The following is a 27,763-nucleotide window of genomic DNA, read 5'->3' as shown; positions in this document are numbered from 1 at the left end:
GTTTGAAAGGGGAGATTCTCCCCTTTCAAACAAGGCCTTCCTAAACAGCAGCTGCGATCGAGGGCCAGGAAACCCCACTAGACACCAGGGATTTATCTTGGAGGGGTCAGCCCCCTCGGAAAATGGGCCAAACACCCCCCCCACAGCCACCACGGGGGCATTGAAAAAAATTATGTGGGTTTACCGATCGCCCCCCCAGGGGGTAAAACATTTTTTTTACAAATATTAGTAAAGAAAAAATGTCATTGACAGGGGGTCTCCCGTGCGCAGGGCGACCCCCTGTGGGCTAAATTTTTTTTTAAAATAGTTGTATGTAACCATACAGCTATTAAAAAAATATAAAGATATATATATATATATAAATATATATATATATATATATATATATATATATATATATATATATATACAAAAAATGGGGCCAAGGCAAATGTGGCCGCACCTTTCCCTTTTTGATCCCGTGTTAAACTAGAGTCCAGTACTATGGAAAAGTAGTGCACGAGACTGGGGGATGAGCCCCCTAATCCCCAATCACCAAAGGGTGCTATAATAAAAAACGAGACTCAGCACAAACTGAATCCCAAATATGAGCAAAGTAAGACCTCCTTAGTCATCAATTCATCCTTGGGAACTATTGTATGTGTACATCATTCCAAATGGTTCATGATTATTTTCTGCCCAAGACCCTAAAAGCACAAAGTCTTTTGACTAGTGCCCTCAAGAAGTCCTGAGGGACGAAACGCGTTGGCTATGTCATTCTTTTTATTGCACATGGAGTTATTTACAAAATGAACGAATAAAAGAAGATCTGATTGATGGAATGATGTACACATACAATAGTTCCTAAGGATGAATTGATGACTAAGGAGGTCTTTCTTTGCTCATATTTGGGATTCAGTTTGTGCTGAGTCTCGTTTATATATATATATATATATATATATATATATATATATAGATATATATATAGAGAGAGAGAGAGAGAGAAAGAGAGAGAGATATCTATATATAGATAGATATATGTATATATATATATATATAAATATATATATATATATACATATATCTATCTATATATATATACACACATATCTATATGTAGATGTCTATATATAGATCTATATCTATATATGTATGTATATATATATATATATATATAAAATCCAAAAATGCAACTAGTTAATGCACTCTCAGGATTCCAGAGAATCAAAATATTTATTAGCACAACATGTTTCGGCTGTCTAGCAGCCTTGATCGTGGTGGTGAACAGGTTTTGTCCATCAGTGATGTTGATACTTTGATAACCCTTTATGAGTTAGAGAGAGATCTACCCATGCAAGCAGGGGTGAATGAATTATAGCAAACTTTAGATGATTTGGGTATTACTTATGATCTTACAGTTACATCAGGTTTTAAACCTAAATCTAAATTTTTTCCGAATATGAACCATGGCAATATTGATACCTTTTATGATATGGTTGTCCAAGATCTGACACGATTTCGACATCGAACATGGTTCAAACCTAGAAACAGTTATAACCTCTCATATGAGCAGATAACTACTATTAAGTTACTAGCAGAAGATAATAATATCATTATTTGCTCGTCTGATAAGGGAGGCAATATAGTACTTATGGAGAAACAGAGATATATTGATGAGGTTATGCGACAACTTGATGATACACATTTTTATATGCCTGTAAACAAGGATATATACATGAATAGTATCACAGGAATATGGCAACTTTTAACGGAGTGGAAAGATAGGGGTCTTCTAATATGGGAAGAATTTTGTTTTTTGAAAAAGGATTTTCCGAAGTTACCTGTACTTTATATTCTTCCCAAGATTCACAAAAATAGGGATAATCCTCCGGGAAGACCGATAGTTTCCTCCTGGGGTAGTGCATTGGAAAATGTTTCGAAATATGTTGACTTTTTCTTGAGAGATTGTGTTATGAATTTACCATATTATGTCCGTGACACCAAAGACTTTTTGGGTAAACTGGAATGTATTGTTTGGGAAGATGATTTTTTGTTGATAACATTAGATGTTAATTCCCTCTATACCATTATTGATCATGAAAAAGGTATTTGTGCATGTAGACATTTTTTGCATACCAGATCACTATTATATTTGGCACACACTGACATGATTGTTGAGATGATGAGATATTGCCTCACAAATAATATTTTCCTCTTTACTGGAGTGCTCTATAAACAAATTCTTGGGACTGCCATGGGAACTTGCTTTGTTCCTAGTTTTGCCTGTTTGTTTCTGGGTTGGTGGGAAGAAGAGATCTTCAGAAATGAGGAGAGATATCCGGAAATACAACAAGCCACTTTGTGGCTCAGATATATTGCTGATCTATTTATAATTTGGAAGGGAACGGAGGAAGAGGCTATACGGTTTATTGCCAAACTTAATGACAATGACCTTAATATTAGGTTAACATACAGTATAAGCCACTCCTCTATTGAATTTTTGGATATTAAAGTTAATATCCAAGATAAGATGATCAATACAGAACTTTGTCGCAAAACTAAAACAGGTAACAGCTTTATGCATGCTACTAGTGGGCATCCTGAGAACCTTAAATGGAGCATCCCATATGGCGAATATTTGAGGGCCAAAAGAATCAGCAACACTGATGAGGCATTTGAGAGAGAACAGAGAGAGATGATTAAAAGATTTAAAGAGAGGGGTCACCCGGATTGGGTGATTAAGAAAGCTACAGAAAACATTTTAAAAGTAGAAAGAACACAGACTCTTTTTGATAACACTATTAAGATAGAGAATGAGAGTAATGATGACTTCAGATTGATTCTAATTTACAATGAAGATACAGCACAGATTAAGAAAATCATCTCAAACAATTGGAATATCTTAAAATGTGATCCCAATATTGGCAATATTATTGTGAAAAGACCTCAGATTAATTATAAAAGGGGACGAAATCTTCACGATATTTTGAGATCTAATGATGTCACTTCTATCCCTCAAATAAAGGAACACAATCTGCAGGGATTTTTCCCGTGTGGGCATTGTAAAGCTTGCTGCAATAGTGTGATACGGAAAGAGTACCCTACCTGTAAACCAGGGTTAAAGAGACAGATTAAGCAATTTTTGACTAGTAGTACTCCATTTACCATTTATATATTGGAATGTCTATGTCATTGATGGTATATTGGTAGTACTAAACATATTGTTAAGAAGTGCATTCTTGAACATATGCGAGCTATAAAACTGAAAGATCCTCATTACCCAGTAGCTAGACATTTTCAGGATAAACATAACTCTGACAATTCTTTGTTGACATACTTTGGTATTGAACATGTGCCATTGCACCATAGGGGTGGCAACAGAGAATTGATTTTACGCAAAAAAGAATCCAGATATATTCTGGATCTGGAAACTAAGATACCGAAAGGTTTAAATTCCGGTGAGGAACTCAATATTCATTTATTTGAGCACTAATGCTGAGAAATATTGGGGTGTTGAGTTATTTGTGGGTGTAGTTTGTAAACAAAGACTTTATTTAATGGATAGAATTTTTGATTCATTAGTTTATAATAATTTTAATACATTTAATTTCATTTGACTATGTCTTTTCAGAAAAAAATGAGGCCGGATGGATCATAGTTGGACTTCTACTAACCTGTCTTTCTTCACACATGGTTAATTGGGTGTTGGATATAGAGATAAGAATTTTTATTTACAGATATTATTTTAAAAATGTTTTTGTATTTAGTTTTTCATCACTATTATGGTTAATTTAAGTATGGTGTAATTATATGGATTTGTATTGATATTTTTACATATATAATTCCTGCATTGATTTATGTTTGAATGCAGGGGTGAGGGAGAGATTGATTAATATTTTGGACATGAGGGTATTGGCTTATGAAAGAATGAAAAATTAATTCACTAAATATATACAGAAGCCATACCGACCATATTTCATTTTCATTTTCTCTCCCTTCCTCGGAGTATGTTATTTATAGTGTTATACACTGAAAATAGATATCTACTATTAACTATATAGTTATGGTTTGCTGTCATTGTATTAGCGCTAATCTGTAGTAGTGTAGGAATATTATTGTACAAGATGAATTTATTTTGTTTGCTTAGTTATTTTTGAGTTATTTTAGTTTACTTATTTATCTGTAGATTTATTTTGGTATAGCAGTCCTATTTCTATGTTCTTGATAACATGTTATTTAAACAGTGTGGATTGGATTTCTAATGCATGTGATCAAGGCTGCCAGACAGCCGAAACGCGTTGTGCTAATAAATATTTTGATTCTTTGGATTCCTGAGAGTGCGTTACCTATTTGCATTTTTGGATTTGATTTATTTCTATAACCGGCTTGCTCTGCCGGCATCACGCACCACCCCTCGCGGGCTGCCTGGAGCCCGTTTTCGAGCATTTGTTTGTTGAGATATATATATATATATTATATATATATATATATATATATATATAAATATTATTTATATATATATATATATATATATATATATATATATATATATAGATAGATAGATAGATAGATAGATAGATAGATAGATAGATAGATAGCGATCACTTTTGTAAAAGCATGTGTGGTTTCCCTGGGGCTGCGTTCGGCACCCAGGAAAACCACACCACCCACATATAAAAGTGATATATATATATATATATATATATATCTTCACCACCAGTTCTCTTGCAGTTGCAGCTTCTGTCCTCAAAGCAATGCACATACTTCAACTGACACGTTTCAACTGGAGCTTTTAGGCAACAATAAAAAAGTCAAGTAACTCTTGTGATTATGTTTCTGCTTCAAAAGGATCTGACTTTTGTTTACTGGCAGTTTTGATGCCATAAAATAGCACAGAAGGTGTATATACCTACTGCAAAGATCAAATCTGTATTTCCTATAAATAGCTGAGTAGATTAGTAAAGTCAGCCATTACCTGCGTTATAATACAAATGAAATGTATGTGCTGGGGGGCTATAGAGAGATTAAGGGGACTTTTGCTGGGTGGTAGAGAGGGAATCCGGGAAGGAGGTCATGGAGTGGGAACACCAATAATGATTGATGGGCTGGGGGCTAGAGGCGCTAAAGACTGTGACAAATGGTATTTAACAAGGTGAAGCAATTGTGTGTCTTTTTTTTAGTGTCTTGAAAGAACGTGCTGGTTGAGGGAAGAAGGGAAGGTAAAGTGACCTCTACTGTTGCACATGTCAAACACACACACACAGCGATAGTTTAGCCAGTAGCAGAGATGGCATCTTGTTGGATGACTGCTGCTCAAGCCCTCACTCGGGTTAAAGAGGACAGATCTGATGTAGGATCAGGGACTGAGATAGCAGATACTGAGACAGCATCTGAGGGATGGGACAATGGCACAGACTCTGGGAGTGATTTTTCAATTGGAGGCGTCCCAATCGATAACTCCTCTTCCATTGATTATGAGAGAGGAGATATTGGCAAGCACAGTCTGTGCAGCAGGAGAATAGCAGGTTAGCCCAAACCAGAGAGCAGGTGCATGTGGCAGCAAGTTCTGAGAGAGTGCTCTCTTGGGAGCTCCCCAATTTAGTTCAGCCCCAAATTCCACTGCCCAAATCGTATTGTGGAGACATCAAAATTATCTATCACAAAACAACCTGGTTTTGTAAGGCAAGCACATGCGTTTTTGGTCCTGGGCTCGGTGGCCATATAGGGAAACCTACCAAACCCAGACGTTTCTGGAAACAAAATATCCAGGTGAGTCCACAGAGGTGTGACGTGTGGATTCCCCACAGTTTTCTTACCCAGAATACCCTGCAAAGGTGAAATGCTGAATAAAAACTACATTTGTTCTTGCATTTCTGTCACACAAACTACAGGAATATACTGGGATCCTCAAAATTCCTACCACATAGTGTTTCCCCACCTGTCCTGATAAAAACACTACCCCACTTGAGTGTCTGTACCTAGTGCCTAGAAATGGATCACCCCAGGGTCAACAGTTGCCCTCATGTAAGGACCAACGTTGACCATTGTGTGATCTAATCCTGCTGCGAGCACTAGGCCTACCCACCCAAGTGAGGTACCTTTTTTTTCTGGCGACTTGGAGGAATGCTGGAATGCTGTGGCTCCTCTCAGATTCCAGATCTGCCTATCACTAAAATGTGAGTAAAAAGTGTTTTTACTAGGTTCCCCTAGGTATCTAGTTTTCAAAAATGCACAGGTTTGTTAGGTTATCCTAGGTACCAGCTGAGCTAGAGGCCGAAGACCACAGTTAGGCACTTTGCAAAAAAAAGGTTAGTTTTCTTTGGGAAAATGTGATATGTCCATGTTGTGTTTTGGGGCATTTCCTGTTCCGGGCACCAGGCCTACCCGCACAAGTGAGGTACCATTTTTATAGGGAGACTTAGGAGAATGCTTGGTGGAAGGAAGTGTGTGGCTCCTCTCAGATTCCAGAACCTTGCAGCACCGAAATCTGAGGGAAAAGTGTTTTTTTTTTTTACAAATGTTGAGGTTTGCAAAGGATTCTGGGTAACAGAACCTGGTGAGAGCCCCACAAGTCACCCCATTCTAAATTCCCCTAGGTGTCTAGTTTCCAAAAATATATAGGTTTGCTAGGATTCCCTAGGTGAAGGCTGAGCTAGACTCAAAATCCAGAGCTATGCACTTTGCAAAAACACGTCAGTTTTCATTGGAAAAATGTGATGTGTCCATGTTGCATTTCCTGTCGCGGGCATTAGGCCTACCCATGCAAGTGAGGTACCATTTTAATCAGGAGACTTGGAGGAACACAGAGAAGCAGAACAAGTGTTATTGTCCCTTGTCTTTCTCTACATTGTTTCCTTCCAAATGTAAGACAGTGTATAAAAAAGACATCTATTTGAGAAATGCCCTGTAATTCACATGCTAGTATGGACAGCTCGGAATTCAGAGATGTGCAAATAACCACTGTTTCTCAACACCTTATCTTGTGCCCATTTTGGAAATACAAAGGTTTCCTTGATACCTATTTTTCACTCTTTATATTCCACCAAATGAATTTCTGTACTAGGGTTCTTGATGAACCTACAAGCCCTATATATCCCCGCAACCAGAAGGGTCCAGCAGACGTAACAGCATATTACTTTTGAAAATATGACATCGCAGGAAAAGTTACAGAGTAAAACATGGAGAAAAATTGCTGTTTTTTTAATCTCAATTTCAATATTTTTTTTATTTCAGCTGTTATTTTCTGTAGAAAAACCGTGTAGGACCTACACAAATGACCCCTTGTTGAATTGAGAATTTTGTCTACTTTTCAGAAATGTTTAGCTGTCTGTAATCCAGCATTGGTTTCACACCTATTTCTGTCACTAACTGAAAGGAGGCTAAATAGTGAAAATGGGGTATGTCCCAGTAAAATGACAAAATGGTTTTAAAAAATGTGTTTTTCTGATTCAAGTCTGCCTGTTCCTGAAGGCTGGGAAGATGGTGATTTTAGTACTGCAAACCTTTTGTTGATGCCATTTTCAGGGGAAAAAAACACAAGCCTTCTTCTGCAGCCCTTTTTCCCATTTTTCTGAAAAAAACAAAATTTTAGCTGTATTTTGGCTAATTTCCTGGTCTCCTCCAGGGGAACCCACAAACTCTGGCTACCTTTAGAATATCTAGGATGTTGGGAAAAAGGACATACATTTCGCGTGGATAGCTTATGTGCCAAAAAAGTTATGAAAGCCTAAGCACAAACTACCCCAAATAGCCAAAAAAAGGGCTCTTGGGGAGGGGCGGGGGGAGGGGAAGGCCCTGCAGCTAAGGGGATAACTAGGGTGCAATTTCTGTCGGTGGAACCCCCTAGTTCCCCAACCTCTGAAAGAGTTGGGGGATTGAAAGTTTGGCAGGGCAGGAAAACTGGCAATTTACGACACAGTTCATATTCCTCCAAAATGAGACAAGATGGACCACAAGTAACACAGTTATATTAGTGAAGGCGTATGTCAGTTGCAAAATGTAACCTTTTTAGTAGTGGTTGGATGGCCAGGTTCAAGCTATATATTTTTAGTGTATAGTGTTGTAATGGGACATCGTTACAACGGGCCGTGAAACGACAAATGAGGAAACCACTTGCAAGTCCCCCGGGGGCACGACAAAGGAGGAAACCACTGACAAATCCCCCGAGGGATGATAGGCAGAAACTTCTCCCAAGAAGAGGAGTGGTTCCGGGGTCAAGCCCATAAAAGACTGCCAGAGTTGAGTGAGGCGAAAGGAGGCAGAGAAGAAAAGTGAGGACGAAAAGCAGAGGAAAGCTAAGCCGACGTGAGAGGAGAAACCACGGAAGAAGCTGACGCAGGAGAAGACTCAGCACCCGACTGGGAGAAGGCAGAACCGCGTGCATGGGGGACGGAGAGACGAGGAGAAGAAACGAGGCCGGACTCGGGAGCTGAGAAGTCCGGAGAAAGTCATACTGCGGGAGCAGCCACGCCCCGTTCCTGGAGGGACGTGGCTACACAAAGTATGGTGGTACTTCTCGATGGAAAGGCCCTTTTCTAAGAAGGGTGAGGGGAGGGAGAGAGAGACAGAAAGGGAAATAAGGTCTCCCTTATAGTACAAAGTACTTGAAGAGTAGCTCTGATTGGTGGTGGAAGAAGCCTAGTAAAGAGCACATATTTGCATGGAAAGCACCCCTGAGTAGTGAAACACCATTATTGTGTATGCCACTTACCTCCAAGTACACCTCCCCAGTGACCCTACCCCCACCTTATGTCTGAGAAGCACTTGCCTGAAGCCAGTCCCTGTTTCTTTATTGCGAGGGGGGCCAGTCGTGATTCCGACCCCAGGAGAGTTGCCATACCCTGCAGAAGTACTTAGGAAGGCCTGGGGATGCAGGATCCGACCTAAAGAGAGAAAAGATAAGAACGCAGGATACAAAGTTACTTTGTTCACCTCCCAGACACGTGAAATAAAGATAAATAACTTGGGAAAACTCCTTAGTGGAACTACGTTAGTCCTATCCACCCACATACAGGGGTCTTCTCAATCAAAGTTAACGCTGTCATGGCTGACACATTATCTAGGGCTAACAGCAAAATAAGCAAAACAAATAAACGTTGGCAAAGTCAAGAAGTCTGGCTTGTAATTTTGAATACAGGCCACACTTATTGGTTTTGGTAATGGCTGGTGGCATAGGGATACTAGATAGCATGGCAGAGCAGCCTTGGAGGGGAGCCACATGAAAATATGACAACCACAACAGCTGTCTAGTTGGTTTTTTGGAGTGTAGGTAAGTCAACACAGCAGGCACCTCAGCCCGACAGCAACAGCCTGAGTTTGAAACCTTTCTATTGAAAATGCAAGAATTTGACAAGCGCATTCTTAATTATCATGCGGCGGCATATTCAGTAAAACACTTAAACATTTTGGTGAACACACAACACAACCGGTCACCCAGCAACCATGCACCAGTCATCACTTAGACTGTTCTTTGTGTCACTGTGCCACGCCCGGGGTGCCCTTTCTATGTTGAGCTTCGCAGAATCCAGAGACAGTAAGAGCAGAGTGGACACAGAGATGGGAGGATGAGAGTGGACCCAGGGAGGGTAGAATGCAGACCAGGAGTGGGCACGAAGAGGGGACAATGACCTCAGAAGGGATTCTTTTTTGTTTAACCACAGTATTGGTTAATTGACTTTTAACCACAGTACTTTATGTTCCTTTAGATCTGGACAACGAAAACTGTGCTAAGACCTTTTGCGATGTTTCTACCCTGGCTTTGCAAGAATGCATAACATACAACAGGCTCCTGTATCTAGCACACTCCTCCATATACAAGGTCCTTGTGTTACTGAAACGTCTTGCATTATGCCATGGTTGTTCTACATTTATGTCAGGGTTTCTTCAATTTTTAGAGGAAAGAACTTCCTAAATTCTCCTCTTCATGCCGATGATGACGTCCATATTTCATACGTGGAGACAGCGTTTACCCTTTGGTGAAGGCATCCCTAGTGATTTGTACATTGTGATCACCTCTGACAACATCATCCTGTTTTCGAAGACAGTTATTACGAGTGGGCTGGAAAATGTGCCAGTATCCCTCCCCTCATCAGAGTTACCGATACGAGGGGCTATTCAGAAAGGTAAACTTGCACATTTGAGTAATTTACACATGTAATTCACTCTTACACTTTAAAATAAGATTACTACTTTTCAGTATTCACAAGTTACATGTGGAAATTACTCAAAATTGTAAGTTACGTTTTTAGAGTAACCTTGGACTTGGATTTTGCGTATAGTCAAAAAGTGGTACATTTACTCAAAAGTGTAAATTTCTCAAAAATGTAAGTTACCTTTGTGAATTAGGCGCTCTGTAGGTACCAGGCACTCCGGGAGTGGGGAAAAGCGGGCTCAGGAGTTGGAGACCAAGGCACACTAAGTAATAACTTTTGGTTTTGGAAGCACCAGCTGTTTCTTTCCTTCTAGCAGTTTTCAGGCAACAATAAATAGACCATGCTGCAGATTAATATTTTTTCTAGCAGAAATCAAAGTATTGTCTAGTGGCAGAATGGACTCATCATAAAGTAGTGCAGAGGGCTAATAAGTGTTGATGTCAGTCTCCAAAATATACACTTGAGATGAGTGGGTGACCCTATGAGTTGAGTACCATAGAATATTTAAAAAATATCATTTTAAGGGGGTGTTGGACTTGGCCCTCTCTATAGATCCACCCCCAACCATTTTGGCTTCATCTCTCCTGTTTTGTGAACCTGTTTTTGTTGGGGGCTAAGACTCTGTGCACTTTAGCACTGCTAACCAGTAGTAGAGTTCCTGAATTCTCTCCTGTAAAAATGGTTAAATTGGTTTATGTCCAATTGGCACATTTCATTTACTTATAAGACCCTAGTAAAGTGGTACTACATGTGCCCAAGGCCTTTAATTCAATGCTACTAGTGGGCCTGCAGCATTTATTGTGCAACCCACTTAGTAGCTCTTTGAAGCATGTCTTAGGCCTACCATTGCAGGTTGTGTGCAGTTTTAAACTGCCATCTCAACTTGTCAAAATAAACCATTTGCCAAGCCTAAACCTTCCTTTTTGGTGCAAATAAGTCAACCCTAAAGTAGGCTCTAACCAGCCCAGAGGGCAGGGTGCAGTGTGTTTAAAAAATTGGACATTAACTTTACATTTTCCATGTTGTAGTACTGAAAAACTCCTACATTGATGTTTCCCTACTGTAAGGTCTAGCTCTCCTTTAGGATAAGATTGAGTAATCTTGTTACATTTAGTAAGTGCTAACTTTAGTTTGGGAGCAGGCAGATATGTAATTAGTCCTGATTAATGTAATTTAAAATCCTCTTTAATGGTACAGCTGTATTTTAGGTTACAATTTTGAAAATGTAACTTTTAGAAAAGTAACCTTTCTGCCGTAAACTTTTTGAGGCCTTCTAATAATTGACAGCTGCCTCGGCTTGTCAATTGCTCCACCTCAGGAACACGTATTGGACCCAGACATTTACATAGGACCTGGGTGTAGATGAGAGAGGGCCCTCCTGCCAGACTGGGATAGGCTGAGTTGTTCTCTGCCCCTCTTACACACCAAGGGAGCTGCCTCAGCACACTCACAAATAATTTGACACCAGGCTATTTTCACCCCAGTTCCCTTGGATCATCGACAGGAGAGGGAAGGAAATGCAAGAACCAGATGTGGGGGATGGTCTAGATGTTTCAGTGGCACTACGCATACATATTGGACCCTTAGACCAACTTTTCAGTACACTCCTAGACCTGTGGAAGACTTCAGAAGGATCGCTTGTGCTTCAGGACTTTGAGCTGAAGCTTGAGGCCTGCCTTGTTTTTCAGAGGACTGCCCTGCTGCTTGAGGCCTATTGCTTGAGGCCTGCCTTGAGGTTTAAAGAGAGTGGACCACCTCCTTGAACCCAAGACTACCAGAGTGAATCCAGGGGTCAGTTGCCTGACCTTCCTTTCAGAGTTACAGTAACACAAACAGATACAGAGGCCTCCCTACAACTGCCCAGCTGACCAGCTGCAACTAGCCCTGCATGAACCTGCAACTGGGCCATCACCTGGACCTGCTTGAGCCCTGCTGGCCTCTGCTGAAGTGAATTCCTGATTCTCAAGAGGTGCCCCCCCCCCCATGCCCTGGACCCTTGACTGTAATCAGTTGTGCTCCTCTAGTGAAATCCTGATGGTTGAATCTCTGTAAGTCAGACTTTGAGAAAGTAACTTTTTCAGTGGGACTAACCTGGTCCCTGTTTCCGCCCTACAGTCCATCGTAGTCAGCATACCCACAGTTAGCGGGTTCTGCTTCCTGGTGCTATTTTTACTTTAACGTTTTAACTGCATATGTCCAGTTCAAATGATTGGATGTTTGTCATTGTGGTCTCAATTTATTTATTAAAATGTATACTATTTTTCTAAGTTGGGTTGGGATTTTTCTTGTATAGTTTCACTTTTTTACTGTTTGTATGCTACTTAAATACTTAGCACAGTGTCTCTAAGTTAAGCCTGAATGATTTTGTGCCAAACTATCAGAGAGTTAAGCACAGGTTAACTTAGTGTCTTTTGTGTTTCATCCGAGCAAGGGTTGTGGTTGTTGCTTCAGAATGTTTTTCTACCTCCTGAATCAAAAACCCAGTTTCTTACAGGAGGTACAGTAAGTGAGGTGCTTTGTTTCAGGGCGGAGACAGACACACTTAAAAGAGAAAAAGCTGCAATGGGGAAGAGTTGGACTTGAAGCAATGTATCTAAAGGTTCAGTAAGGCACTAATGAGGTTGTCAGATTTAACCAGTTATACAATCTACCAAAAGTATGTTGAGAAAGGGGTCTGACTGTTCTATCATGAGTTGAAATAGTTAAACTTCTATATAGTTTAACAATTCACTTTAACTGTCAATATTCATTGGTTTTTCCCTGCAGACTACAATATCTAATTGTAATTGATTCACACACTTCAGGGGGTTGGAGTTTTTAAGATAGAGATATTTCAATCCCTAGTTCAATAAACTCAAAGCTCACAACTCCAATTTAGCAACAGATAAGTACTGCTTAAACGGTTATATGACAGAACTGAAAAAGATAGTGAGGGGATGTCAGAACCCGTTTCAGAGGGCCATTGGGCACACAGTGGCTGCTGGGCCAACCTTGGAGGCTGAGGCCTTTTTCTCCTGATGTCCCGGGTCCTGACCTACTATGGATACGCTGAACTGGGACAAGTACCCCTTCTGCACTTGACTCTCCTTGGTAGCTGGGGTCAAGCAGTCAAGCCTCTCAGTGGGGGAGGAGAGGGTGGGAGGGGGGTTCGGTGCGAAGTTGGAGGGATAGAGGTCAGCAAACCTGACTCCTAACTCAAAATGCAAACAGTGCAAACAACAAATCAATGTCCAGCCAAATACTTGCTTTTATAAGAAGAAGTAGTATTTTATTTTTAATTCTACACACTGAAAGGACTACCACATTCAGAAGCAAAAACACAATCCCCCTTAAGGCCAGGGCTCTAGTAGTTGTCAGGCAAACCCCGGGCCCACCCTCTTTCGTGTATGTGTCCAGGGTTATTCCCTATTCATTGGTGACTGCATCAGGGAATGCAAACTTTTGGGTCGCATTCAAGAGCTCTCCCTTTTGACCCTTTAGGAACTTAAGGGCATATTTATACTTGTTTTGCGCCAAGTTTGTATCATTTGTTTATGCAAATTCGGTGCAAAACGAACTCCATATTTATACTTTGGTGTCACGACTTACGTGCTGCTTTACCCTGGAGGCCGCAGAGCAAGTGGCGTGGATCCTGTTCTTGAATGTTCGGCCTTGGCCCAAGTAGGGGCGGCTCTTTCTGGTAGCCACGGTGCTGCAGGCAATGGGTACGACAAGAGCAGGCCGTGTCCCTCAGAAGTAGCGCCAGAGGGAAAAAACCCTGAAAGGGGAAAACACCTCCACAAAGATAGGTTCCTGCAACAGAAACAAAAAAAGAAGAGGTAACATAAGGAGCAAATACAGGAAAAAATATACTGGAACTGACGAGAACCAGCACAGGAATGCAAGGAAGCAGGAGCGAAGACACCATCCAAACAGAAAGTGTTGCAGCGCAAGGAGAGAATGAATCACAGCCCTTAAATACCAACAAACAGGAAACGACCAACAGGAAGTAAAAGTACATAGAATAGAATGGACTAGGAACCATAGAGAATAGGGAACAAGGAATGCTGGGAAGAGAAGGGTAACATGGGAAGGGGGAAAAACATAAAGGAAGGCACAACCAGATGTCCAGAGAAAAGAAGAAAGAAAAGAGCAGGTGAGTGGGGGGTCAGACCTGCCTGTGAGCGCGGTGCGCTAAAGAAGAACGAGGCCCCATGCCCAATTTGGGGCCTCGGAAGGTGCAGAGCAGATTGGGGACGCAGCGCGTCTTGGAACCGCGTGCCGCGGCCTGAGCCGAATGTTCGGCTCGTGCTGCGTGCAGCGGCGCAACATTTGGTGCTAGACCCCTCTAGCGCCAAAGTTATCGAGTTAAAGTCATTTTTGGGACGTGGACACTTACCTTGCATGAATGAGATGCAAGGTAGGCATTCCTGTGACCAAAATGACTTATGGCCTTAGTGCCAATTTTTATCCTACCGTGCTAAAATCATGCACGGGGGGTCAAATAATGGTACAAAGCTTGCTTTGCACCATTATTTAATGCCTGGGTCAGGGAAGGAATTAGGGGACCTGGGGGCCTATTTCCATGGTGGAACACCATGGAATAAGCCCACAGGTGCCGTTCCCGGGCCCCAGGGGCACCCTCACCCGCACCAGAGGGACACGGAGGATGGGGGACCCCATCCCAGGTAAGTATAGGTAAGTACAGGTAAGTATTTTATTTTATTTTTTAAAGTGCCATTGGAGGCCCCGAAATGGACCCCCCTACATGGCAGTGGGTGCAATGGTCATGTACAGGGGACACTGGTCCCCTGTGCTGGCCATTGGTGTGGTGGGCATGACTCCTGTCTTTTCTAATACAGGAGTCATGTGGTATGGATGATTTTGCATCAGAAAATGACGCTAGGCTGGTTAGAGTCATATTTTTTTTACTCTAACCTGCCTAACGTCGTTTTTTGGTGCAAAACCCCCTTCTCCCACACCGCACCCCACCCCACCTTTTAACATCATTTTTTTTTGGTGCTAGCGCACCCTTTGAGCCAGCTTGCACCATTCCATAAATATGGTGCCAGGCTGGCTACCCAGGAATGGTGCAAGTCGGTGCAAAACGTTTTGATGCAAAACTGCGTTAGTGCAGTTTTGCACCAAAAAGTATAAATATGCCCCTTAGGGCCTGATTTAGAGCTCGGTGGACAGGTTACTCTGTCACAACAGTGCCGGATATCCCATCCGCCGAAATCTAAATTCCATTCTATCCTATGGGGTTTAGATTTCAACGGACGGGATATTCGTCACCGCTGTGACGGAGTAACCTGTCTGCTGAGTAATAAATCAGTCAATTAGTAAGAAGTGTCTATGGTGCATGAGCACCATTATCAGCAAGTCGACTGGGACACAAAGGCCTGGTGTCAGACTTACCTGCTCTGGTGAAGTCGGGCTACTCACGATACATGCAGCAGCACCAGTGGTGCAGGGTCTTCCTGTTGAGCACTGCTGCCATTCAGTTTCCAGCAATTAGAGCCGTTTCCTCTCAGCTGACATAAAAGCAAAGTTATGCTTCCCCTAGCAAAATGGGTGGGGAGTTCTTTGGGTTCACTACTGGATCACCAGCGAGGGTTCAATGTCCACGGTGGTATCCTGTGATTCTCGGGGAAACAGGTGCAGTTTGCAGATTAGACTCGCAGGTCACAGCAGTAATCCTTTGTGCCGTGGCCACAGCGATACCGACAGCCTCTTCTGGCATATGAGGTGCTGTGTGGCTTGCTATTGCCCTAAATAAGTCTCATGCTCTAGCCCAATTAAGTTCACAGGTGGCCCCTTTTGGTATACGGGGTCACTGCAGTGCAGTGGCGCTGGTCTGGTGCTTCCCACACTATGTGCTTCACAGTACTGAGATCACCGCAGCCCTCTCCTGGCATACTGGTGTCACTGGAGTGTTCCTGCACATGGGCAATGATCAGATCAGTGCTCAGCTGGTCTCCTGACACCTCACTCTGGGATTCCTCTCAGTAGGGCTCCCTCCAGTAGGCTAATCTTCCTCATATGGCACACTGGTTTTGGAATGTGGGTAGGCAATGGTGCTCCGGGCTCCAGGGCTTGGTATGCCTGGGTGATGTCTCCTCACCCAGTACGGAAACTAGCAAGCCTTGGCCCCCCAATCCTGGTCACAGGCAGAAGTCTTTCAGAGCTTCTCCTCCACACACAGCCTGTGTGGCTGCTTGGCAGATGACACATTTTTAGGGACTCAACATCCTCTTCTTGCAGTCCAGACACCAAGTGTAATTTATGGTCTGGGTTTTTGATGTTTTATGTTGGGGTTCTGCTTCTTTTGAAGTGGGCACTTCTCCCTTTCGTCTTCCTTCATGAAAGAGATGTGTCACAGCAGGTATGACTACAGAGCTGATTGTCCACAATATAATTGATGGGAGTGACCAGAGTTCACACCTAGAGGTCAGCTGCAGTGATATGTGCATCAAAGGGTTAATCTCAGGCACCCTGTCCTATTCTTTATGATTCTCCTGTCAGCCCCATCTCTCTTCCTGATCCCCAGGCCCCTTCCTTGTGACTTATCTATGAACCAAAGTGTAGTCTTTTGCGATTTAAAACGAGAAATTTCCTTCCATTCAGTTTTTCTCCACCTAGCTCACAGGAATACAGCAATTCACAAATGTGTCTGCGAGGATTCCTCTCCTTCTCATGTCTTGACTAGGCAGGCCCGGGCTCCCCAAAATGTAACCCAGTGCCCTACATACAATGTGCCATTGCAGGCAAACTTACTCAGTATACATTCCCAATACACTTTCTGACCAGCATTCATACTTCTATTCATTGTACCTTCACATGTACACATGCATTTAGCACGCACACTCAGTTTGCAGGCATGGTTCAGCACTAAAGCTTTTCTATATTTAACAAGGGTGTGTCATTTTAAAACACACACATTGCCAGCACACGCTCCCACTATGTGCACAACTTTGTTGCACAACAATTCACACTTCATGCAAGCACACATACACCAAGCACATGCAGTCCCTGCCCAGGCACTGCACAGCTTTACATCTTTCACGTAATGTTTTCCTTTCGAGCATACATACACTTGGTACATGTATTATCCACACATGCACTACTCTGTACTGCTTTATTCCTATATTGTACCCTTCCCAGGCACACATATGTCCAGCACAGTCACTACCCCTGTGCTATGGGGTACCACACTTCTACCTGACGTAGGCCAAATGTGAGTTAAGCACACAGCAGCAGAACTTTTAAAAAGGTGAGTGAGCCTGGAGGCCTCAACCCAGTGGCACAGGGTAAAAAAGTCCTGTTCACTACTACTGATAGCTACACATTATGCTGCCACCACCGTGCTTGTTTTGGTGAAGGTGGTAGGCTTCCACCACTGTGAGGGTAGCACTTTGGGCACCTCTCCCGATCCAACAAGACCACAATCTATGAGACAGGCCTATTTCATGGCAAACACACATGATCAGTGTTCAACTACAACAACAAAAATCAGCATTAGGGAGCCAGTCAATCGTACAGTTGGACACTCCGGGCAGAGGTACACATCTCATACCATGCAGGGGACTTTTCCGTTGCAACAGAGGGGTATTGATAGAGGCTAGGGACTAAAATTTGAACAACCTCATAGCTGCCAAGTTTCCAGTTTGTGTAAAAGTGACATTTCCAAGTTTTCTGAAGGGCTTATGTGTGACAATTCAATGTATTTGTGTGACACTTTTTTTACCAGGAAAACAAAGTAGAAATTTCAGAAATGACCCATTTTCCCCAAAAATGTCATGGTTCTTTTAAATTCCAGTTGGAATTGGAAGACAAACAATTACTTTATGGTGCACACTTGCAAACCCAAGATTATGTGAATTATTCTGTTCACTGCTCCCTTAATCTTCACCTCCCTTACTTTTTAAAAAGTACGTTCTTTACTTACATTTTACAGGTGCACTGTGGTGTCCCATCTTCCTGTGAAGCGATTTCAGCAAGAGAAAAGATTGATGAAAAAATAATGTTATCTACAGAATGTTTAACTTTTAAATATGCTTATAAAGAAACATCATTGTGGCATGGAAATATGTGTATATCCAAATAACCTTCATGCATCTCGTAACTAAGCTTCCAATGTTATAAAAGTTTATTATTAAAGCTAGCTGTCTGAGCATGTGTTTTTCAAACACACTGACAACAGGAGCAGTAAAGAGAAGAGCACATTTCTTATCTGTGTGGCGTTGAGCGTGCAGTTTTTTAGGTCGAGCCTAGACAGTACTTGCGCTGTCCCTAGCGACCTCTTGTAGATGGTTTGTTAGGTTCAACTCCACCCAGTCATTGTGATTTGTGTATGCCAGTATCCTTTAAAAATCCTTGCTTGATATTGGATAATCTTACTCTTTCTCCCACCTTTTTTGTCTCCTCCCAGGATGCACTGCTCACTATTTTAAGATGTGTTCAGGGACTACTTTGATCTTTCATCTGGAGCACTGGAGAGGAGTGCTCGACTTTCCTAGCTCTGCTGTAAACAGGGCTGTAAATCTTATCTGGTCACATTTGCTGTGCATTCAAGGACTGAGATCATGTTGCTAGTAATTCCCTCCCTCCTCTCAGCGCTTAGATGTTTTTCAGCCTCACTCAGCCTGCATCTCGAAACCCAGCTGTGGACACCAGAACAGGCTTAATGTTGAAGATCCTAACAGTGCATATTTCCAAGGCAGTGGGTAGTGCTACAAAGTTGCCCCAGAGGCGTGTTCACAGTGCTGGTACAACTGTTTAATAATTTAATAACAATGTGCGCCTCCTTCGGCAGATGGTGCCCTTACGTTGAGCCGTGAATCCCAGTGGCATAGACCACACACGAGTTGTGACTGCTCAGATTACCGGCATCCCCAGTGCATATTTATTACGCTGGGTGAGTGCTGCCACATCCTCTCTCACAACCAACCAACCTTTTTTGGGTTTATGTAAAGGGGCCAAGGACGTTACACCCATTACTTTCTATAGCGGCAGCTGCTGTACCATAAATCGTGCCACTGCTCTGTTTATGATAACTGCTGCATTTGAAAATTGCGTCCCAGCATCTCTTATGGTCTGCACATTGCTGCATGATTGATAGCTGTCAGGCTGGCAGTTGGGGCAGTTTTTGCGGGGTGGAGAGGGACAGATGCTCACTGGCTGCAGGGCTTGGTGACCAATGAAGTTCATTCAGAACAAACACACATTTAGGGCAGGGAGGGGCCCTCTCTCAGGGGAGCCCTCTATGGCTGTCTCCTGTTGTACTGAGGTAATTTGATAAATGAACAATACCCATCACGGGTCGAGATGAGCCTCGCATTCGTGTTTTCGGCTATCCAAGTGGCAGTCAATATTTGAGAGGCATTTATTTATACCCTCTCCAAGACTTTCCTTTTTTATTATTTTTTTTATATTTTTTTTAGTTTGGCCCAAGATTAGCATCTTTCATTAGCTTTGGCCTCTGTGTGCTGGAGTCTTTCATTTGTGTACACGGGCTTCAGTCCCGGTGAACTTTTCATGCGAGAATCCACCCCTCCATGTTCTATTCACTCATGCGCACATTGCTGCCGGTGGGCTAGAAAAGCACACAGAGAGGAGTCTCTTAGCCAGCTGTACTTTTTTTGTGGTTTTATTGTATTGTATTGTAATAGTATTTATATAGCGGTTACTACCCCTGACGAGGCGTTGAAGCGCTTTTCGGTGAGTAGTACACTACTCCGGAACCCAATAGGAATTAGTGGTGGATTAGTATAGGGAAATATTAGTACAGTTTTAGAATTATTATGAGTTAATTTGAGCCGCGTATATGTGAGTTTGTTAGTTAGATTGACTGGAGTAATGGAGGGGTGGAGGAGGGAAGAATCCAGAAGTGTTAATCAGGAGTTTATGGTAATAGGATTTAGGCTTGGGATGAGTAAAGGGGGGATGGAGGAGAGAAGAGAATGTGGAAAGGGTTAGGGAGATCATAGTAGCAGGGTGAGATAAATGAGGGAGAATATAGTAGTGTTGTTTGGAATATCATGGTAGTAAACTGAGCTTTGGGTGAGTTAGATGTGAAAGCAGAGGGAAGCACTTAGGCAGAGTTATTTAGGACATGAAAGTAGTAGAATGGATTTGGGATGAGTCAGAGTGGGAATGGAGGACAGATTGATAGAGACATGACAAATTTTTGATGGGTAGATAAGTGTGATATAAGATGACAGCAGGGATTCATAAGTATCTTGTATACAAACTTATCTAGGAGTTATGCAATGACCTATGAACATGCTAAGCATAGAATGACATACACACACATATATATATACACACACACACATACATACACACATGAATACATACACATATGCACACATATATGTACATACATATACATATTTAAACCATGAGTAAATATACATTAGTTAAACAGGTTTAAAGAGTGTGTGTGTAGTTTATTGTTATGACATAGTAGCGATACATATTTTCTAAAGAAATATATATAACTAGAAGATGGACATAATCAGAAAAAAAATATTTCGCAACATAGGCATATACAGTCCATAGCTGTTGGAATATGGAGGTTATGAAGGAAAGAGTCAACTCTTGAGTAGTTTTCCGAAGACAAGATAGTTATCTGTGGCTCTTATAGTTGGGGTTAATAAATTCATAGTTCGGCTGCTTGAACGGAGAAGGATGTACCACCTATAGTCTTTTTCTTTTATGGTGGTGTTCTAAGGCGGGGTGCCAATCTTGAGAGGAGGTTTCTTTGTTGAATGTATTTGGTTATTTAGTTTCTGATAAAAAGCGGTCCTGTTCCATGTATAGCTTTGTGGGTGATTCAAAGCAGCTTGAAAGTGCATCTTCTGGCAACGGGTAACCAGTGTAGTGCTCTCAAGGCAGGGGAGATGTGGGCTTGTGGCTTTACATGTAGTTCTGAATTCGTTGTAGTTTTTTCATAATAGATAGAGATGATCCATGGTAGAGGCCATTGGCATGATCCAGTTTGGATAGTACAAGCAAGATAGTAGCTTGCACCTTGTGTGGAAATCCGAGGTGAGGGAAGATGCATCGTAGAGTCTTCAAGGTGATGAAGCTTGTTTGTGCTAATTTGTCCACTTGGGCATTCATTGTTAACCTAGAGTCCATGGTGATTCCAAGGTTTTTAACTTCCTTGGATAATTGAGGAGGTGGTCCGAGATCGTCAGGACAGGCGCACAGTGGGTCATAACTTTTCCAGTCACCACATATGAGTTTTTCTGTTTTGGAGGCATTTAGTTTGAGATGGCTCCAGGTCACCCACTGATCAACGGCTCTGAGGCAACTGAAGATTTCTGAGTTTTCAATGTTTTCGGAGCATTCTAATTTAAGTAGTATTTGTGTCATATGCATAGTTGTAGCATGTGAGATGAAAATAATTGATCAGTTCTGGTAATGGTATCATGTAGATGTTGAAAAGCAAAGGTGAGATGATTGATCCTTGGGAGACCCCTGCTTTTGTGAGGTAGGGTTTGGATGAGAAGGGGGGAGAATAGATGATATTAGATCTTTTGTTAAGGTAGGATGTAATCCACTCAAGAGCAATCCCTTCTATGCCGGCTTCGTGGAGTCTTGAATTAGGGTGTCATGGTCAACCACATCAAAGGCAGCCCTAGAGGTCCAAGAGAAGTAGCGAAACAACTCCATTGCAGTCGACTGTGTTTTTAAGATCACCCCAGATTGCTATGTGTGCCAATTTAATGCCTCTTCCTGGGTAGAATCCAGTTTGGAAGTCTGAAAGTATAGAATTTTCTTCAATAAATTGTGACATCTGGGCAAATGCTGCTCTTTCTATCAGTTTGCCCAGGAAAGGTCCATTTGTGATTGGTCTGTAGTTGTTGGGGTTTTGCGGGTCTAGGTTTGTTGTCTTTAATAACAGTCTTATGTATGCCTTTCTCAGGTCTACATGAAAAGTTCCTGTAGTTAAAGAGTTGTTGATGATTCTCTTACAGGTGTGTGGCAGAAGAAGTAGATAAAAGAATGTTCTTGAAGATGTGTGGTGGACAAGGATCAGAAGGGCAACAGGAAGGTTTGCTTGCTTTGACCAAATCCATCAATTCACCTCGGGATATTTGTTTGAAGGACTGTAGAGGCTGGGTTGGTTTATTCTCAGATGGTATTTTAGGAAAGGGGTTGGTGCTGGTGGTTTTCTTCTGTTTTAAATAGAAGTGCAATGTGTCTGCCTTGGTTGTGTAATGAGTTGCCAGTTTGTTTGTGAAATCTTGAGTAGTGGGATGACTTCCTTCCATACATGTAGGTTTTCAGAATTCATTGAGAATTTTCTAAATTTCTTTGGTTGCATTCTTGGACATTTTTTAGCTGTTTTGATTGATGATTTGTATATTCTGTTAAGTTTGTGTAGCTGCAGTTTGTCTTGACTGTTGTTTGTTTTGAACCAGGTCCACTGCAACTTTTTGATTTGCGGCTTTATCTTTTTAAGTTCTGTGTTTCGCCATGGTGTTGGTTTTCTTTTGTCGTGTTTAGTTTTTCTGAGTAGTATTAGGATATCAAAAGCTTCCTGTAGCCACTCATAAAGTTTTGGAACAGAATTAATTGTATCTAGATCTGTGTTGGCTGTTAGTTGTGTTTCTAAGTCATCAAAATTGAGTTTGCTCCAAGGTCGATAGGTGCATGTATACAGGGAGTGCAGAATTATTAGGCAAATGAGTATTTTGACCACATCATCCTCTTTATGCATGTTGTCTTACTCCAAGCTGTATAGGCTCGAAAGCCTACTACCAATTAAGCATATTAGGTGATGTGCATCTCTGTAATGAGAAGGAGTGTGGTCTAATGACATCAACACCCTATATCAGGTGTGCATAATTATTAGGCAACTTCCTTTCCTTTGGCAAAATGGGTCAAAAGAAGGACTTGACAGGCTCAGAAAAGTCAAAAATAGTGAGATATCTTGCAGAGGGATGCAGCACTCTTAAAATTGCAAAGCTTCTGAAGCGTGATCATCGAACAATCAAGCGTTTCATTCAAAATAGTCAACAGGGTCGCAAGAAGCGTGTGGAAAAACCAAGGCGCAAAATAACTGCCCATGAACTGAGAAAAGTCAAGCGTGCAGCTGCCACGATGCCACTTGCCACCAGTTTGGCCATATTTCAGAGCTGCAACATCACTGGAGTGCCCAAAAGCACAAGGTGTGCAATACTCAGAGACATGGCCAAGGTAAGAAAGGCTGAAAGACGACCACCACTGAACAAGACACACAAGCTGAAACGTCAAGACTGGGCCAAGAAATATCTCAAGACTGATTTTTATAAGGTTTTATGGACTGATGAAATGAGAGTGAGTCTTGATGGGCCAGATGGATGGGCCCGTGGCTGGATTGGTAAAGGGCAGAGAGCTCCAGTCCGACTCAGACGCCAGCAAGGTGGAGGTGGAGTACTGGTTTGGGCTGGTATCATCAAAGATGAGCTTGTGGGGCCTTTTCGGGTTGAGGATGGAGTCAAGCTCAACTCCCAGTCCTACTGCCAGTTCCTGGAAGACACCTTCTTCAAGCAGTGGTACAGGAAGAAGTCTGCATCCTTCAAGAAAAACATGATTTTCATGCAGGACAATGCTCCATCACACGCGTCCAAGTACTCTACAGCGTGGCTGGCAAGAAAGGGTATAAAAGAAGGAAATCTAATGACATGGCCTCCTTGTTCACCTGATCTGAACCCCATTGAGAACCTGTGGTCCATCATCAAATGTGAGATTTACAAGGAGGGAAAACAGTACACCTCTCTGAACAGTGTCTGGGAGGCTGTGGTTGCTGCTGCACGCAATGTTGATGGTGAACAGATCAAAACACTGACAGAATCCATGGATGGCAGGCTTTTGAGTGTCCTTGCAAAGAAAGGTGGCTATATTGGTCACTGATTTGTTTTTGTTTTGTTTTTGAATGTCAGAAATGTATATTTGTGAATGTTGAGATGTTATATTGGTTTCACTGGTAATAATAAATAATTGAAATGGGTATATATTTTTTTTTGTTAAGTTGCCTAATAATTATGCACAGTAATAGTCACCTGCACACACAGATATCCCCCTAACATAGCTAAAACTAAAAACAAACTAAAAACTACTTCCAAAAATATTCAGCTTTGATATTAATTAGTTTTTTGGGTTCATTGAGAACATGGTTGTTGTTCAATAATAAAATTAATCCTCAAAAATACAACTTGCCTAATAATTCTGCACTCCCTGTATAAGTAGTTGTGGGGTGTGTTGATTTGTGGAGTTTTATGTCAGAAAGTTATCAAATGGTGATCTGACCATCTGATTGTCGTGATGCTATGAACGGTAACTAGTTCAGGCTTAGCAAAAATAACATCTAGGATGTGTCCAGCAATGTGTGTGGGATTGTATACAATCTGATGTAGGTTCAATTTGACTAGGCTAGTGGTGATAGCTGTTGGATGGGGCATATTGGGTTTGTCAAACCAAATGTTTAGGTCCCCAAGAATGCATAGGTTTGAGTATAATGCATTAAGGTTTGAGACTGTATCTAGAAAAGCGTCTGGGAATGTTGAGTTGTTAGATGGAGGTCTGTAAAGGAGGAGAAAGTTACAGGAGGAAGTTGGAGTAGGGTGGCATCTGTTGAGGAGGGCTTCACAACCTTGTATGGAAATGTTGTCTGTTTTACTGAGATTTATTGCCTGTTTGAATATAATAGCTTGTCCACCTCCTCTCTTGCCTATACGGTTTTGTGTGATGGGTTGATAGTCCGGAGGAAGGGCTTTGTACAACACTGGGGCAATGTCATCTCCCAACCATGATTCTGTTATGAATAGTAAGTCAGGTTTTGTGTCTGTGAGCAGGTCGTAGAGGTGGTGCTTGTTTTTTGAGAGTGACCGAGCATTTATGAGCTTGCAGATTAGAAAAAGTGTGTTAGTGGTGGTGTTGTTTTGCTTAGGAGAAGGGTAAGCAGTATAATTTGAGCTTCAAGCAGGTGTGTTGTTAGTTGTGATAACTGTGTGAGGGCCACAATGGTCTCGTTTTTCAATATAGTGTTCCTCTTCCAGCAGGATTAGGATGCATTTTGTTGGGTCTGTGTGTGTGGGTGGTGGACTTGGTGGCTGAGAGAGACATGAAGAGTGTACGGTTTTTTGTAGGGTAGCCTTATTATGTAATAGACAAGGGGAAGCCAAGTTGTTAAGAGTGGCATGTTGTTTATTTTGTTTGCATCTGTTTAGTGTGGATGTAGTATGGCTTAGAGGTGGTGGAGGAGCATATGGATCATGATGTAAGGCTCTAAATTGTTCAATGGAGGAGAGGCGAGTGAATGAAAGTTGCTGGGTTGGGGTGCTTGTGTTAGGTGTTTGTGAAGAGTGAGAATGTATATGAAGTCATGAGGGTGGGAGTGAGTGTGGCGATAAGTATAATGAAAGTTTGTGTTGATTTGATGTGCTGATGTATGTGGTCTGTATTTATGTAGCGCCAACACAACCTGTAGGTATTGGAGTGCTTTACGTGAGCACCAGATGCATTACACAAGGACACATTCATTTTTGGGAGGCACAGGGAGATTTAGTGATTTGCCTAGAATCACAGGATTATGAGCTGACGCCAAGACTCGAAACTGCATCCCCAGCTCCAAAGTGAGCAGCTCTGACCCTTATATCCTCCTTTAGAAAAGTTATTTTTCCATTTTTAGTTGTGCTTCTTGTGATACATCCCTAGTGAACTGTGATATCCATGAACGAGTGAGCGTTCTTGAAGAGAATATGCAGTTTAAAAGAACTAAATGAAACAAATGTGTAAGTCACAATTCTGTAACAGTCATATAATTTAAATGCTTGTAATATTAAGCTTTTAATTTAATACACACCTTTTCTGTCTATAACGTGAACTTAGTTATTATAGTTTGTTCTACAAATGAAACGTGTTTATTTTCTCTGTCGTCATAAGTCATGGTAAATTATCTGAGGTAGGCCATTTTGCTCCCACTGGGACTGCCCCATTTTTTTCTTGGCCTCCATCAAGCAACACTGGGCAGACTGGTACAAATTGGCTGAGGTGGCAACCCTAGCTCCCAACGTTTGACTTCTGGGGTACTGTGCTATGTGCCAGTGCTTCTTATTCATCAATTTATAGACCATCTGCTGTTTGCTGGTACAACCACCTTGGCCCTAACACAGAAATGTTTACTGTCAGGCACTTGGTGTGCCTATCTATGTTCACAAGAAAACCATGCATTGAGTGGAATGGCTGGATCATCAACAGTGACTTTCAGATGATTTTTTTATTTTTTATTGCAGTAGCCCTTACACCAAGCAGCAGCCAAGACACTCCGAGATGACCAGATTTTCTTTGCTCTTCTCTAATTTAAATGCTATTTTTCACCAGCACTTGGAGCCAAGGGGGAGAATTCATTGTTGTCCTCCATGCCTACCTTGTTCATGCTAATTTAGAATGTTGAAGTATAGTCCAAATTTGTTAATATCTGCGGTTGTCCTATAAGTAACCTCTGTGTAGCACAAACAAACAGGTGCCCAAAAATGGAATGCAGACATTGTCAGTTACAATGGCAATAGCTCTACCTTTCGCAAAAGCAAAACCTATTGCTAAATAGCAAGCTGCCTGGTTTCATTTTTATGTGTATGGTGTGGAGAGTTGCTTAGTACAGTTTTGCAATTTGTGTGTGTGAGCTTCCAAGTGAAGATTTAATTACAGAACGATTTGGCCTATGTATTAATAGTAACAGAAATTAACCACGCAATTCTTTTGTTGCCTCTGAATCATAGAGCATTCTTTTACATAACCTTCACAAGCACTCTTTCTTCTGTTACACTCCAGGACTTTTGTCTACAATGTCTTTGTAATTTTCCAATCCATCCCATTTGATCTCTTCTCTGCCCCCAACTCCTGTGCTCCAATCCATCATAATTAAGATATTCTCATCCCCATCTCTCAGTAATCTTTAATGCCCATCGGATATTCCGGCATCTACCATGTAAATACTGCCAAGTGTACCTTTTATCAACTCTCTATTATAACATCAGTCCCTTCAGTACACTACAGAACATCCTCCTCCATCGCTGCAATGACTCTAGTACCACAATAGCACCATCTGTAAATAATCTCCCCAATGCCACATAATTTATCGCTCAAATATCATCTTTACAGATATTTTGGAAACACAGTCACAATGCTCTACATCATAGCTTCTGTCTCAAGTTCATTCATCACTTCCTGAATAAAATACCTATCCCTCTCAATCTTCCAATCTATTCTAGGCAGCTCTCACCCCTTTATATTCACCATGCCACATAATTCCACTACACAAATACACTCCACACCACACAATTCCACCCTACACAATTCCACAACTAACAATTGCAATTTAAACTACAAATTTCATCTCCACACCACATACATCTCCTACATTTCAAACCAAAACACATAGATTAGAGACATTGTCATTTACAATGCCAATAGCTCTAACTTTCACAAATGCGAGACCTAGTGCATTGCAAATGCTTGTTTTCCTTATGTGGCTGCCTGCATATTGTTCTGTTCTCGGGCTCTCAGTTTTAGGGGGGGGGGTTGCCTTGGCGCTCTAAACCACCAGGAAGAAGCATTAAGGGGCATACTTATACTTTTTGGTGCAAAACCCCTTTAAC

Source organism: Pleurodeles waltl, chromosome 9 (assembly GCF_031143425.1).
Source record: "Pleurodeles waltl isolate 20211129_DDA chromosome 9, aPleWal1.hap1.20221129, whole genome shotgun sequence".
Classification (NCBI taxonomy): Eukaryota; Metazoa; Chordata; class Amphibia; order Caudata; family Salamandridae; genus Pleurodeles; species Pleurodeles waltl.
Note: the sequence above shows the minus strand (reverse complement) of the source record.